Below are 14,519 nucleotides of genomic sequence, written 5' to 3' on the forward strand. Positions count from 1 at the left end.
TTTGAAAAAAAAAAAAAAAAAAAAACATGGGTTATAGCCCATCGTTTTATGAAAATGTGAAAAAAAAATTAACCTCGTTTTTCATCATTTTTGACCATGGGCTATAGCCTATACCGTACGGCATATTATAGCACGCCGTTTTTCATCATTTTTGAGTATTTGAAAAAAAAAAAAAAAAAAAAACATGGGTTATAGCCCATCGTTTTTTGAAAATTTGAAAAAAAAAATTAACCTTGTTTTTCATCATTTTTGACCATGGGCGCCTATACCGTACGGCATATTATAGCACGCAGTTTTTCATCATTTTTGAGGATTTGAAAAAAAAGAAAAAAAAAACAAAACATGGGTTATACATCGTTTTTTGAAAATTAGATTTTTTTTTTTTAACCTCGTTTTTCATCATTTTTGACCATGGGCTATAGCCTATACCGTACGGCATATTATAGCACGCCATTTTTCATAATTTTTGAGGATTTGAAAAAAATGAAAAAAAAAAAAACATGGGTTATAGCCCATCGTTTTTTGACAATTTGAAAAAAAGAATTAACCTCGTTTTTCATCATTTTTGACCATGGGCTATAGCCTATACCGTACGGCATATTATAGCACGCCGTTTTTCTACATTTTTGAGGATTTGAAAAAAATGAAAAAAAAAAAAAACATGGGTTATAGCCCAGCGTTTTTTTTAAATTTGATTTTTTTTTTAACCTCGTTTTTCATCATTTTTGACCATGGGCTATAGCCTATACCGTACGGCATATTATAGCACGCCGTTTTTCATCATTTTTGAGGATTTGAAAAAAATGAAAAAGAAAAAAAACATGGGTTATAGCCCATCGTTTTTTGAAAATTTGAAAAAAAAATTAACCTCGTTTTTCATCATTTTTGACCATGGGCTATAGCCTATACCGTACGGCATATTATAGCACGCCGTTTTTCATCATTTTTGAGGATTTGAAAAAAATGAAAAAAACAAAAAACATGTGTTATAGCCCATCGTTTTTTGAAAATTTGAAATTGTTTTTTAACCTCGTTTTTCATCATTTTTGACCATGGGCTATAGCCTATACCGTACGGCATATTATAGCACGCCGTTTTTCATCATTTTTGAGGATTTGAAAAAAATGAAAAAAAGAAAAAAACATGGGTTATAGCCCATAGTTTTTTGAAAATTTGAAATTGTTTTTTAACCTCGTTTTTCATCATTTTTGACCATGGGCTATAGCCTATACCGTACGGCATATTATAGCACGCCGTTTTTCATCATTTTTGAGGATTTGAAAAAAATGAAAAAAACAAAAAACATGTGTTATAGCCCATCGTTTTTTGAAAATTTGAAATTGTTTTTTAACCTCGTTTTTCATCATTTTTGACCATGGGCTATAGCCTATACCGTACGGCATATTATAGCACGCCGTTTTTCATCATTTTTGAGGATTTGAAAAAAATGAAAAAAACAAAAAACATGTGTTATAGCCCATCGTTTTTTGAAAATTTGAAAAAAAAATTAACCTCGTTTTTCATAATTTTTGACCATGGGCTATAGCCTATACCGTACGGCATATTATAGCACGCCGTTTTTCATCATTTTTGAGGATTTGAAAAAAATGAAAAAAAAAAAAAACATGGGTTATAGCCCATCGTTTTTTGAAAATTTGAAATTGTTTTTTAACCTCGTTTTTCATCATTTTTGACCATGGGCTATAGCCTATACCGTACGGCATATTATAGCACGCCGTTTTTCATCATTTTTGAGGATTTGAAAAAAATGAAAAAAAGAAAAAAACATGGGTTATAGCCCATCGTTTTTTGAAAAATTGAAATTGTTTTTTAACCTCGTTTTTCATCATTTTTGACCATGGGCTATAGCCTATACCGTACGGCATATTATAGCACGCCGTTTTTCATCATTTTTGAGGATTTGAAAAAAATGAAAAAAACAAAAAACATGTGTTATAGCCCATCGTTTTTTGAAAATTTGAAATTGTTTTTTAACCTCGTTTTTCATCATTTTTGACCATGGGCTATAGCCTATACCGTACGGCATATTATAGCACGCCGTTTTTCATCATTTTTGAGGATTTGAAAAAAATGAAAAAAACAAAAAACATGTGTTATAGCCCATCGTTTTTTGAAAATTTGAACAAAAAAATTAACCTCGTTTTTCATCATTTTTGACCATGGGCTATAGCCTACACCGTACGGCATATTATAGCACGCCGTTTTTCATCATTTTTGAGGATTTGAAAAAAATGAAAAAAAAAAAAAACATGGGTTATAGCCCATCGTTTTTTGAAAATTTGAAATTGTTTTTTAACCTCGTTTTTCATCATTTTTGACCATGGGCTATAGCCTATACCGTACGGCATATTATAGCACGCCGTTTTTCATCATTTTTGAGGATTTGAAAAAAATGAAAAAAAAAAAAACATGGGTTATAGCCCATCGTTTTTTGAAAATTTTAAATTGTTTTTTAACCTCGTTTTTCATCATTTTTGACCATGGGCTATAGCCTATACCGTACGGCATATTATAGCACGCCGTTTTTCATCATTTTTGAGGATTTGAAAAAAATGAAAAAAACAAAAAACATGTGTTATAGCCCATCGTTTTTTGAAAATTTGAAATTGTTTTTTAACCTCGTTTTTCATCATTTTTGACCATGGGCTATAGCCTATACCGTACGGCATATTATAGCACGCCGTTTTTCATCATTTTTGAGGATTTGAAAAAAATGAAAAAAACAAAAAACATGTGTTATAGCCCATCGTTTTTTGAAAATTTGAACAAAAAAATTAACCTCGTTTTTCATCATTTTTGTCCATGGGCTATAGCCTATACTGTACGGCATATTATAGCACGCCGTTTTTCATCATTTTTGAGGATTTGAAAAAAATGAAAAAAAAAAAAAACATGGGTTATAGCCCATCGTTTTTTGAAAATTTGAAATGGTTTTTTAACCTCGTTTTTCATCATTTTTGACCATGGGCTATAGCCTATACCGTACGGCATATTATAGCACGCCGTTTTTCATCATTTTTGAGGATTTGAAAAAAATGAAAAAAAAAAAAACATGGGTTATAGCCCATCGTTTTTTGAAAATTTGAAAAAAAAATTTACCTCGTTTTTTATAATTTTTGACCATGGGCTATAGCCTATACCGTACGGCATATTATAGCACGCCGTTTTTCATCATTTTTGAGGATTTGAAAAAAATGAAAAAAAAAAAAAACATGGGTTATAGCCCATCGTTTTTTGAAAATTTGAAATTGTTTTTTAACCTCGTTTTTCATCATTTTTGACCATGGGCTATAGCCTATACCGTACGGCATATTATAGCACGCCGTTTTTCATCATTTTTGAGGATTTGAAAAAAATGAAAAAAAAAAAAAACATGGGTTATAGCCCATCGTTTTTTGAAAATTTGAAAAAAAAAATAACCTCGTTTTTCATCATTTTTGACCATGGGCTATAGCCTATACCGTACGGCATATTATAGCACGCCGTTTTTCATCATTTTTGAGGATTTGAAAAAAAAAACAAAAAAAAACATGGGTTATAGCCCATCGTTTTTTGAAAATTTGAAATAGTTTTTTAACCTCGTTTTTCATCATTTTTGACCATGGGCTATAGCCTATACCGTACGGCATATTATAGCACGCCGTTTTTCATCATTTTTGAGGATTTGAAAAAAATGAAAAAAACAAAAAACATGTGTTATAGCCCATCGTTTTTTGAAAATTTGAAAAAAAAAATTAACCTCGTTTTTCATCATTTTTGTCCATGGGCTATAGCCTATACTGTACGGCATATTATAGCACGCCGTTTTTCATCATTTTTGAGGATTTGAAAAAAATGAAAAAAAAAAAAAAAACATGGGTTATAGCCCATCGTTTTTTGAAAATTTGAAATTGTTTTTTAACCTCGTTTTTCATCATTTTTGACCATGGGCTATAGCCTATACCGTACGGCATATTATAGCACGCCGTTTTTCATCATTTTTGAGGATTTGAAAAAAAAAAAAAAAAAAAAAAACATGGGTTATAGCCCATCGTTTTTTGAAAATTTGAAAAAAAAAATTACCTCGTTTTTCATCATTTTTGACCATGGGCTATAGCCTATACCGTACGGCATATTATAGCACGCCGTTTTTCATCATTTTTGAGGATTTGAAAAAAAAGAAAAAAAAAAAAAACATGGGTTATAGCCCATCGTTTTTTGAAAATTTGAAAAAAAAATTAACCTCGTTTTTCATCATTTTTGACCATGGGCTATAGCCTATACCGTATGGCATATTATAGCACGCCGTTTTTCATCATTTTTGAGGATTTAAAAAAAAAAAAAAAAAAAAACATGGGTTATAGCCCATCGTTTTTTGAAAATTTGAAATTGTTTTTTAACCTCGTTTTTCATCATTTTTGACCATGGGCTATAGCCTATACCGTACGGCATATTATAGCACGCCGTTTTTCATCATTTTTGAGGATTTGAAAAAAATGAAAAAAACAAAAAACATGTGTTATAGCCCATCGTTTTTTGAAAATTTGAAAAAAAAAATTAACCTCGTTTTTCATCATTTTTGTCCATGGGCTATAGCCTATACTGTACGGCATATTATAGCACGCCGTTTTTCATCATTTTTGAGGATTTGAAAAAAATGAAAAAAAAAAAAAAACATGGGTTATAGCCCATCGTTTTTTGAAAATTTGAAATTGTTTTTTAACCTCGTTTTTCATCATTTCTGACCATGGGCTATAGCCTATACCGTACGGCATATTATAGCACGCCGTTTTTCATCATTTTTGAGGATTTGAAAAAAATGAAAAAAAAAAAAAACATGGGTTATAGCCCATCGTTTTTTGAAAATTTGAAAAAAAAATTAACCTCGTTTTTCATAATTTTTGACCATGGGCTATAGCCTATACCGTACGGCATATTATAGCACGCCGTTTTTCATCATTTTTGAGGATTTGAAAAAAATGAAAAAAAAAAAAAACATGGGTTATAGCCCATCGTTTTTTGAAAATTTGAAATTGTTTTTTAACCTCGTTTTTCATCATTTTTGACCATGGGCTATAGCCTATACCGTACGGCATATTATAGCACGCCGTTTTTCATCATTTTTGAGGATTTGAAAAAAATGAAAAAAAAACAAAAACATGGGTTATAGCCCATCATTTTTTGAAAATTTGAAAAAAAAATTAACCTCGTTTTTCATCATTTTTGACCATGGGCTATAGCCTATACCGTACGGCATATTATAGCACGCCGTTTTTCATCATTTTTGAGGATTTGAAAAAAATTAAAAAAACAAAAAACATGTGTTATAGCCCATCGTTTTTTGAAAATTAGAAAAAAAAAAATTACCTCGTTTTTCATCATTTTTGTCCATGGGCTATAGCCTATACTGTACGGCATATTATAGCACGCCGTTTTTCATCATTTTTGAGGATTTGAAAAAAATGAAAAAAAAAAAAAAAACATGGGTTATAGCCCATCGTTTTTTGAAAATTTGAAAAAGAAATTAACCTCGTTTTTCATAATTTTTGACCATGGGCTATAGCCTATACTGTACGGCATATTATAGCACGCCGTTTTTCATCATTTTTGAGGATTTGAAAAAAATGAAAAAAAAACAAAAAACATGTGTTATAGCCCATCGTTTTTTGAAAATTTGAAATTGTTTTTTAACCTCGTTTTTCATCATTTTTGACCATGGGCTATAGCCTATACCGTACGGCATATTATAGCACGCCGTTTTTCATCATTTTTGAGGATTTGAAAAAAATGAAAAAAAAACAAAAACATGGGTTATAGCCCATCATTTTTTGAAAATTTGAAAAAAAAATTAACCTCGTTTTTCATCATTTTTGACCATGGGCTATAGCCTATACCGTACGGCATATTATAGCACGCCGTTTTTCATCATTTTTGAGGATTTGAAAAAAATTAAAAAAACAAAAAACATGTGTTATAGCCCATCGTTTTTTGAAAATTAGAAAAAAAAAAATTACCTCGTTTTTCATCATTTTTGTCCATGGGCTATAGCCTATACTGTACGGCATATTATAGCACGCCGTTTTTCATCATTTTTGAGGATTTGAAAAAAATGAAAAAAAAAAAAAAAACATGGGTTATAGCCCATCGTTTTTTGAAAATTTGAAAAAGAAATTAACCTCGTTTTTCATAATTTTTGACCATGGGCTATAGCCTATACTGTACGGCATATTATAGCACGCCGTTTTTCATCATTTTTGAGGATTTGAAAAAAATGAAAAAAAAACAAAAAACATGTGTTATAGCCCATCGTTTTTTGAAAATTTGAAATTGTTTTTTAACCTCGTTTTTCATCATTTTTGACCATGGGCTATAGCCTATACCGTACGGCATATTATAGCACGCCGTTTTTGCATCATTTTTGAGGATTTAAAAAAAATGAAAAAAACAAAAAACATGTGTTATAGCCCATCGTTTTTTGAAAATTTGAACAAAAAAATTAACCTCGTTTTTCATCATTTTTGTCCATGGGCTATAGCCTATACTGTACGGCATATTATAGCACGCCGTTTTTCATCATTTTTGAGGATTTGAAAAAAATGAAAAAAAAAAAAAACATGGGTTATAGCCCATCGTTTTTTGAAAATTTGAAAAAAAAATTAACCTCGTTTTTCATCATTTTTGACCATGGGCTATAGCCTATACCGTACGGCATATTATAGCACGCCGTTTTTCATCATTTTTGAGGATTTGAAAAAAATGAAAAAAAAAAAAAACATGGGTTATAGCCCATCGTTTTTTGAAAATTTGAAATTGTTTTTTAACCTCGTTTTTCATCATTTTTGACCATGGGCTATAGCCTATACCGTACGGCATATTATAGCACGCCGTTTTTCATCATTTTTGAGGATTTGAAAAAAATGAAAAAAAAACAAAAACATGGGTTATAGCCCATCATTTTTTGAAAATTTGAAAAAAAAATTAACCTCGTTTTTCATCATTTTTGACCATGGGCTATAGCCTATACCGTACGGCATATTATAGCACGCCGTTTTTCATCATTTTTGAGGATTTGAAAAAAAAGAAAAAAAAAAAAACATGGGTTATAGCCCATCGTTTTTTGAAAATTTGGAAAAAAAATTAACCTCGTTTTTCATCATTTTTGACCATGGGCTATAGCCTATACCGTATGGCATATTATAGCACGCCGTTTTTCATCATTTTTGAGGATTTAAAAAAAAAAAAAAAAAAAAACATGGGTTATAGCCCATCGTTTTTTGAAAATTTGAAATTGTTTTTTAACCTCGTTTTTCATCATTTTTGACCATGGGCTATAGCCTATACCGTACGGCATATTATAGCACGCCGTTTTTCATCATTTTTGAGGATTTGAAAAAAATGAAAAAAACAAAAAACATGTGTTATAGCCCATCGTTTTTTGAAAATTTGAAAAAAAAAATTAACCTCGTTTTTCATCATTTTTGTCCATGGGCTATAGCCTATACTGTACGGCATATTATAGCACGCCGTTTTTCATCATTTTTGAGGATTTGAAAAAAATGAAAAAAAAAACAAAACATGGGTTATAGCCCATCGTTTTTTGAAAATTTGAAATTGTTTTTTAACCTCGTTTTTCATCATTTCTGACCATGGGCTATAGCCTATACCGTACGGCATATTATAGCACGCCGTTTTTCATCATTTTTGAGGATTTGAAAAAAATGAAAAAAAAAAAAAAACATGGGTTATAGCCCATCGTTTTTTGAAAATTTGAAAAAAAAATTAACCTCGTTTTTCATAATTTTTGACCATGGGCTATAGCCTATACCGTACGGCATATTATAGCACGCCGTTTTTCATCATTTTTGAGGATTTGAAAAAAATTAAAAAAACAAAAAACATGTGTTATAGCCCATCGTTTTTTGAAAATTAGAAAAAAAAAATGTACCTCGTTTTTCATCATTTTTGTCCATGGGCTATAGCCTATACTGTACGGCATATTATAGCACGCCGTTTTTCATCATTTTTGAGGATTTGAAAAAAATGAAAAAAAAAAAAAAAACATGGGTTATAGCCCATCGTTTTTTGAAAATTTGAAAAAGAAATTAACCTCGTTTTTCATAATTTTTGACCATGGGCTATAGCCTATACTGTACGGCATATTATAGCACGCCGTTTTTCATCATTTTTGAGGATTTGAAAAAAATGAAAAAAAAACAAAAAACATGTGTTATAGCCCATCGTTTTTTGAAAATTTGAAATTGTTTTTTAACCTCGTTTTTCATCATTTTTGACCATGGGCTATAGCCTATACCGTACGGCATATTATAGCACGCCGTTTTTCATCATTTTTGAGGATTTGAAAAAAATGAAAAAAACAAAAAACATGTGTTATAGCCCATCGTTTTTTGAAAATTTGAACAAAAAAATTTACCTCGTTTTTCATCATTTTTGTCCATGGGCTATAGCCTATACTGTACGGCATATTATAGCACGCCGTTTTTCATCATTTTTGAGGATTTGAAAAAAATGGAAAAAAAAAAAAACATGGGTTATAGCCCATCGTTTTTTGAAAATTTGAAATTGTTTTTTAACCTCGTTTTTCATCATTTTTGACCATGGGCTATAGCCTATACCGTACGGCATATTATAGCACGCCGTTTTTCATCATTTTTGAGGATTTGAAAAAAATGAAAAAAAAAAAAAAACATGGGTTATAGCCCATCGTTTTTTGAAAATTTGAAAAAAAAATTAACCTCGTTTTTCATAATTTTTGACCATGGGCTATAGCCTATACCGTACGGCATATTATAGCACGCCGTTTTTCAACATTTTTGAGGATTTGAAAAAAAAACAAACAAAAAAAACATGGGTTATAGCCCATCGTTTTTTGAAAATTTGAAATTGTTTTTTAACCTCGTTTTTCATCATTTTTGACCATGGGCTATAGCCTATACCGTACGGCATATTATAGCAAGCCGTTTTTCATCATTTTTGAGGATTTGAAAAAAATGAAAAAAACAAAAAACATGTGTTATAGCCCATCGTTTTTTGAAAATTTGAAAAAAAAATTAACCTCGTTTTTCATAATTTTTGACCATGGGCTATAGCCTATACCGTACGGCATATTATAGCACGCCGTTTTTCATCATTTTTGAGGATTTGAAAAAAAAGAAAAAAAAAAAAAACATGGGTTATAGCCCATCGTTTTTTGAAAATTTGAAATTGTTTTTTAACCTCGTTTTTCATCATTTTTGACCATGGGCTATAGCCTATACCGTACGGCATATTATAGCACGCCGTTTTTCATCATTTTTGAGGATTTGAAAAAAATGAAAAAAAGAAAAAAACATGGGTTATAGCCCATCGTTTTTTGAAAATTTGAAATTGTTTTTTAACCTCGTTTTTCATCATTTTTGACCATGGGCTATAGCCTATACCGTACGGCATATTATAGCACGCCGTTTTTCATCATTTTTGAGGATTTGAAAAAAATGAAAAAAACAAAAAACATGTGTTATAGCCCATCGTTTTTTGAAAATTTGAAATTGTTTTTTAACCTCGTTTTTCATCATTTTTGACCATGGGCTATAGCCTATACCGTACGGCATATTATAGCACGCCGTTTTTCATCATTTTTGAGGATTTGAAAAAAATGGAAAAAAAAAAAACATGGGTTATAGCCCATCGTTTTTTGAAAATTTGAAATTGTTTTTTAACCTCGTTTTTCATCATTTTTGACCATGGGCTATAGCCTATACCGTACGGCATATTATAGCACGCCGTTTTTCATCATTTTTGAGGATTTGAAAAAAATGAAAAAAACAAAAAACATGTGTTATAGCCCATCGTTTTTTGAAAATTTGAACAAAAAAATTAACCTCGTTTTTCATCATTTTTGTCCATGGGCTATAGCCTATACTGTACGGCATATTATAGCACGCCGTTTTTCATCATTTTTGAGGATTTGAAAAAAATGAAAAAAAAAAAAAACATGGGTTATAGCCCATAGTTTTTTGAAAATTTGAAATGGTTTTTTAACCTCGTTTTTCATCATTTTTGACCATGGGCTATAGCCTATACCGTACGGCATATTATAGCACGCCGTTTTTCATCATTTTTGAGGATTTGAAAAAAATGAAAAAAAAAAAAAACATGGGTTATAGCCCATCGTTTTTTGAAAATTTTAAAAAAAAATTAACCTCGTTTTTTATAATTTTTGACCATGGGCTATAGCCTATACCGTACGGCATATTATAGCACGCCGTTTTTCATCATTTTTGAGGATTTGAAAAAAATGAAAAAAAAAAAAAACATGGGTTATAGCCCATCGTTTTTAGAAAATTTGAAATTGTTTTTTAACCTCGTTTTTCATCATTTTTGACCATGGGCTATAGCCTATACCGTACGGCATATTATAGCACGCCGTTTTTCATCATTTTTGAGGATTTGAAAAAAATGAAAAAAAAAAAAAACATGGGTTATAGCCCATCGTTTTTTGAAAATTTGAAAAAAAAAATAACCTCGTTTTTCATCATTTTTGACCATGGGCTATAGCCTATACCGTACGGCATATAATAGCACGCCGTTTTTCATCATTTTTGAGGATTTGAAAAAAAAAACAAAAAAAAACATGGGTTATAGCCCATCGTTTTTTGAAAATTTGAAATTGTTTTTTAACCTCGTTTTTCATCATTTTTGACCATGGGCTATAGCCTATACCGTACGGCATATTATAGCACGCCGTTTTTCATCATTTTTGAGGATTTGAAAAAAATGAAAAAAACAAAAAACATGTGTTATAGCCCATCGTTTTTTGAAAATTTGAAAAAAAAAATTAACCTCGTTTTTCATCATTTTTGTCCATGGGCTATAGCCTATACCGTACGGCATATTATAGCACGCCGTCTTTCATCATTTTTGAGGATTTGAAAAAAATGAAAAAAAAAAAAAACATGGGTTATAGCCCATCGTTTTTTGAAAATTTGAAAAAAAAATTAACCTCGTTTTTCATCATTTTTGACCATGGGCTATAGCCTATACCGTACGGCATATTATAGCACGCCGTTTTTCATCATTTTTGAGGATTTGAAAAAAAAAAAAAAAAAAAACATGGGTTATAGCCCATCGTTTTTTGAAAATTTGAAATTGTTTTTTAACCTCGTTTTTCATCATTTTTGACCATGGGCTATAGCCTATACCGTACGGCATATTATAGCACGCCGTTTTTCATCATTTTTGAGGATTTGAAAAAAATGAAAAAAACAAAAAACATGTGTTATAGCCCATCGTTTTTTGAAAATTTGAAAAAAAAAATTAACCTCGTTTTTCATCATTTTTGTCCATGGGCTATAGCCTATACTGTACGGCATATTATAGCACGCCGTTTTTCATCATTTTTGAGGATTTGAAAAAAAAAAACAAAAAAAAACATGGGTTATAGCCCATCGTTTTTTGAAAATTTGAAATTGTTTTTTAACCTCGTTTTTCATCATTTTTGACCATGGGCTATAGCCTATACCGTACGGCATATTATAGCACGCCGTTTTTCATCATTTTTGAGGATTTGAAAAAAATGAAAAAAAAAAAAAACATGGGTTATAGCCCATCGTTTTTTGAAAATTTGAAAAAAAAAATAACCTCGTTTTTCATCATTTTTGACCATGGGCTATAGCCTATACCGTACGGCATATTATAGCACGCCGTTTTTCATCATTTTTGAGGATTTGAAAAAAAAAAAAAAAAAAAACATGGGTTATAGCCCATCGTTTTTTGAAAATTTGAAATTGTTTTTTAACCTCGTTTTTCATCATTTTTGACCATGGGCTATAGCCTATACCGTACGGCATATTATAGCACGCCGTTTTTCATCATTTTTGAGGATTTGAAAAAAATGAAAAAAACAAAAAACATGTGTTATAGCCCATCGTTTTTTGAAAATTTGAAAAAAAAAATTAACCTCGTTTTTCATCATTTTTGTCCATGGGCTATAGCCTATACTGTACGGCATATTATAGCACGCCGTTTTTCATCATTTTTGAGGATTTGAAAAAAATGAAAAAAAAAAAAAAACATGGGTTATAGCCCATCGTTTTTTGAAAATTTGAAATTGTTTTTTAACCTCGTTTTTCATCATTTTTGACCATGGGCTATAGCCTATACCGTACGGCATATTATAGCACGCCGTTTTTCATCATTTTTGAGGATTTGAAAAAAATGAAAAAAAAAAAAAACATGGGTTATAGCCCATCGTTTTTTGAAAATTTGAAAAAAAAATAACCTCGTTTTTCATCATTTTTGACCATGGGCTATAGCCTATACCGTACGGCATATTATAGCACGCCGTTTTTCATCATTTTTGAGGATTTGAAAAAAAAGAAAAAAAAAAAAAACATGGGTTATAGCCCATCGTTTTTTGAAAATTTGAAAAAAAAATTAACCTCGTTTTTCATCATTTTTGACCATGGGCTATAGCCTATACCGTACGGCATATTATAGCACGCCGTTTTTCATCATTTTTGAGGATTTGAAAGAAAAAAACAAAAAAAAACATGGGTTATAGCCCATCGTTTTTTGAAAATTTGAAATTGTTTTTTAACCTCGTTTTTCATCATTTTTGACCATGGGCTATAGCCTATACCGTACGGCATATTATAGCACGCCGTTTTTCATAATTTTTGAGGATTTGAAAAAAATGAAAAAAACAAAAAACATGTGTTATAGCCCATCGTTTTTTGAAAATTTGAAAAAAAAAATTAACCTCGTTTTTCATCATTTTTGTCCATGGGCTATAGCCTATACTGTACGGCATATTATAGCACGCCGTTTTTCATCATTTTTGAGGATTTGAAAAAAATGAAAAAAAAAACAAAACATGGGTTATAGCCCATCGTTTTTTGAAAATTTGAAATTGTTTTTTAACCTCGTTTTTCATCATTTTTGACCATGGGCTATAGCCTATACCGTACGGCATATTATAGCACGCCGTTTTTCATCATTTTTGAGGATTTGAAAAAAATGAAAAAAAAAAAAAACATGGGTTATAGCCCATCGTTTTTTGAAAATTTGAAAAAAAAATTAACCTCGTTTTTCATAATTTTTGACCATGGGCTATAGCCTATACCGTACGGCATATTATAGCACGCCGTTTTTCATCATTTTTGAGGATTTGAAAAAAATGAAAAAAAAAAAAAACATGGGTTATAGCCCATCGTTTTTTGAAAATTTTAAATTGTTTTTTAACCTCGTTTTTCATCATTTTTGACCATGGGCTATAGCCTATACCGTACGGCATATTATAGCACGCCGTTTTTCATCATTTTTGAGGATTTGAAAAAAATGAAAAAAAAAAAAAAACATGGGTTATAGCCCATCATTTTTTGAAAATTTGAAAAAAAAATTAACCTCGTTTTTCATCATTTTTGACCATGGGCTATAGCCTATACCGTACGGCATATTATAGCACGCCGTTTTTCATCATTTTTGAGGATTTGAAAAAAATGAAAAAAACAAAAAACATGTGTTATAGCCCATCGTTTTTTGAAAATTAGAAAAAAAAAAATTACCTTGTTTTTCATCATTTTTGTCCATGGGCTATAGCCTATACTGTACGGCATATTATAGCACGCCGTTTTTCATCATTTTTGAGGATTTGAAAAAAATGAAAAAAACAAAAAAAACATGGGTTATAGCCCATCGTTTTTTGAAAATTTGAAAAAGAAATTAACCTCGTTTTTCATAATTTTTGACCATGGGCTATAGCCTATACCGTACGGCATATTATAGCACGCCGTTTTTCATCATTTTTGAGGATTTGAAAAAAATGAAAAAAAATAAAAACATGGGTTATAGCCCATCGTTTTTTGAAAATTTAAATTTGTTTTTTAACCTCGTTTTTCATCATTTTTGACCATGGGCTATAGCCTATACCGTACGGCATATTATAGCACGCCGTTTTTCATCATTTTTGAGGATTTTAAAAAAATGAAAAAAAAAAAAAAACATGGGTTATAGCCCATCGTTTTTTGAAAATTTGAAATTGTTTTTTAACCTCGTTTTTCATCATTTTTGACCATGGGCTATAGCCTATACCGTACGGCATATTATAGCACGCAGTTTTTCATCATTTTTGAGGATTTGAAAAAAATGAAAAAAAACAAAAAACATGTGTTATAGCCCATCGTTTTTTGAAAATTTGAAATTGTTTTTTAACCTCGTTTTTCATCATTTTTGACCATGGGCTATAGCCTATACCGTACGGCATATTATAGCACGCCGTTTTTCATCATTTTTGAGGATTTGAAAAAAATGAAAAAAACAAAAAACATGTGTTATAGCCCATCGTTTTTTGAAAATTTGAAAAAAAAAAATTAACCTCGTTTTTCATCATTTTTGTCCATGGGCTATAGCCTATACTGTACGGCATATTATAGCACGCCGTTTTTCATCATTTTTGAGGATTTGAAAAAAATGAAAATAAAAAAAAAACATGGGTTATAGCCCATCGTTTTTTGAAAATTTGA

This window comes from Protomyctophum parallelum (genome assembly GCF_964188405.1).
Source record: "Protomyctophum parallelum genome assembly, chromosome: 15".
NCBI classification, from domain to species: domain Eukaryota; kingdom Metazoa; phylum Chordata; class Actinopteri; order Myctophiformes; family Myctophidae; genus Protomyctophum; species Protomyctophum parallelum.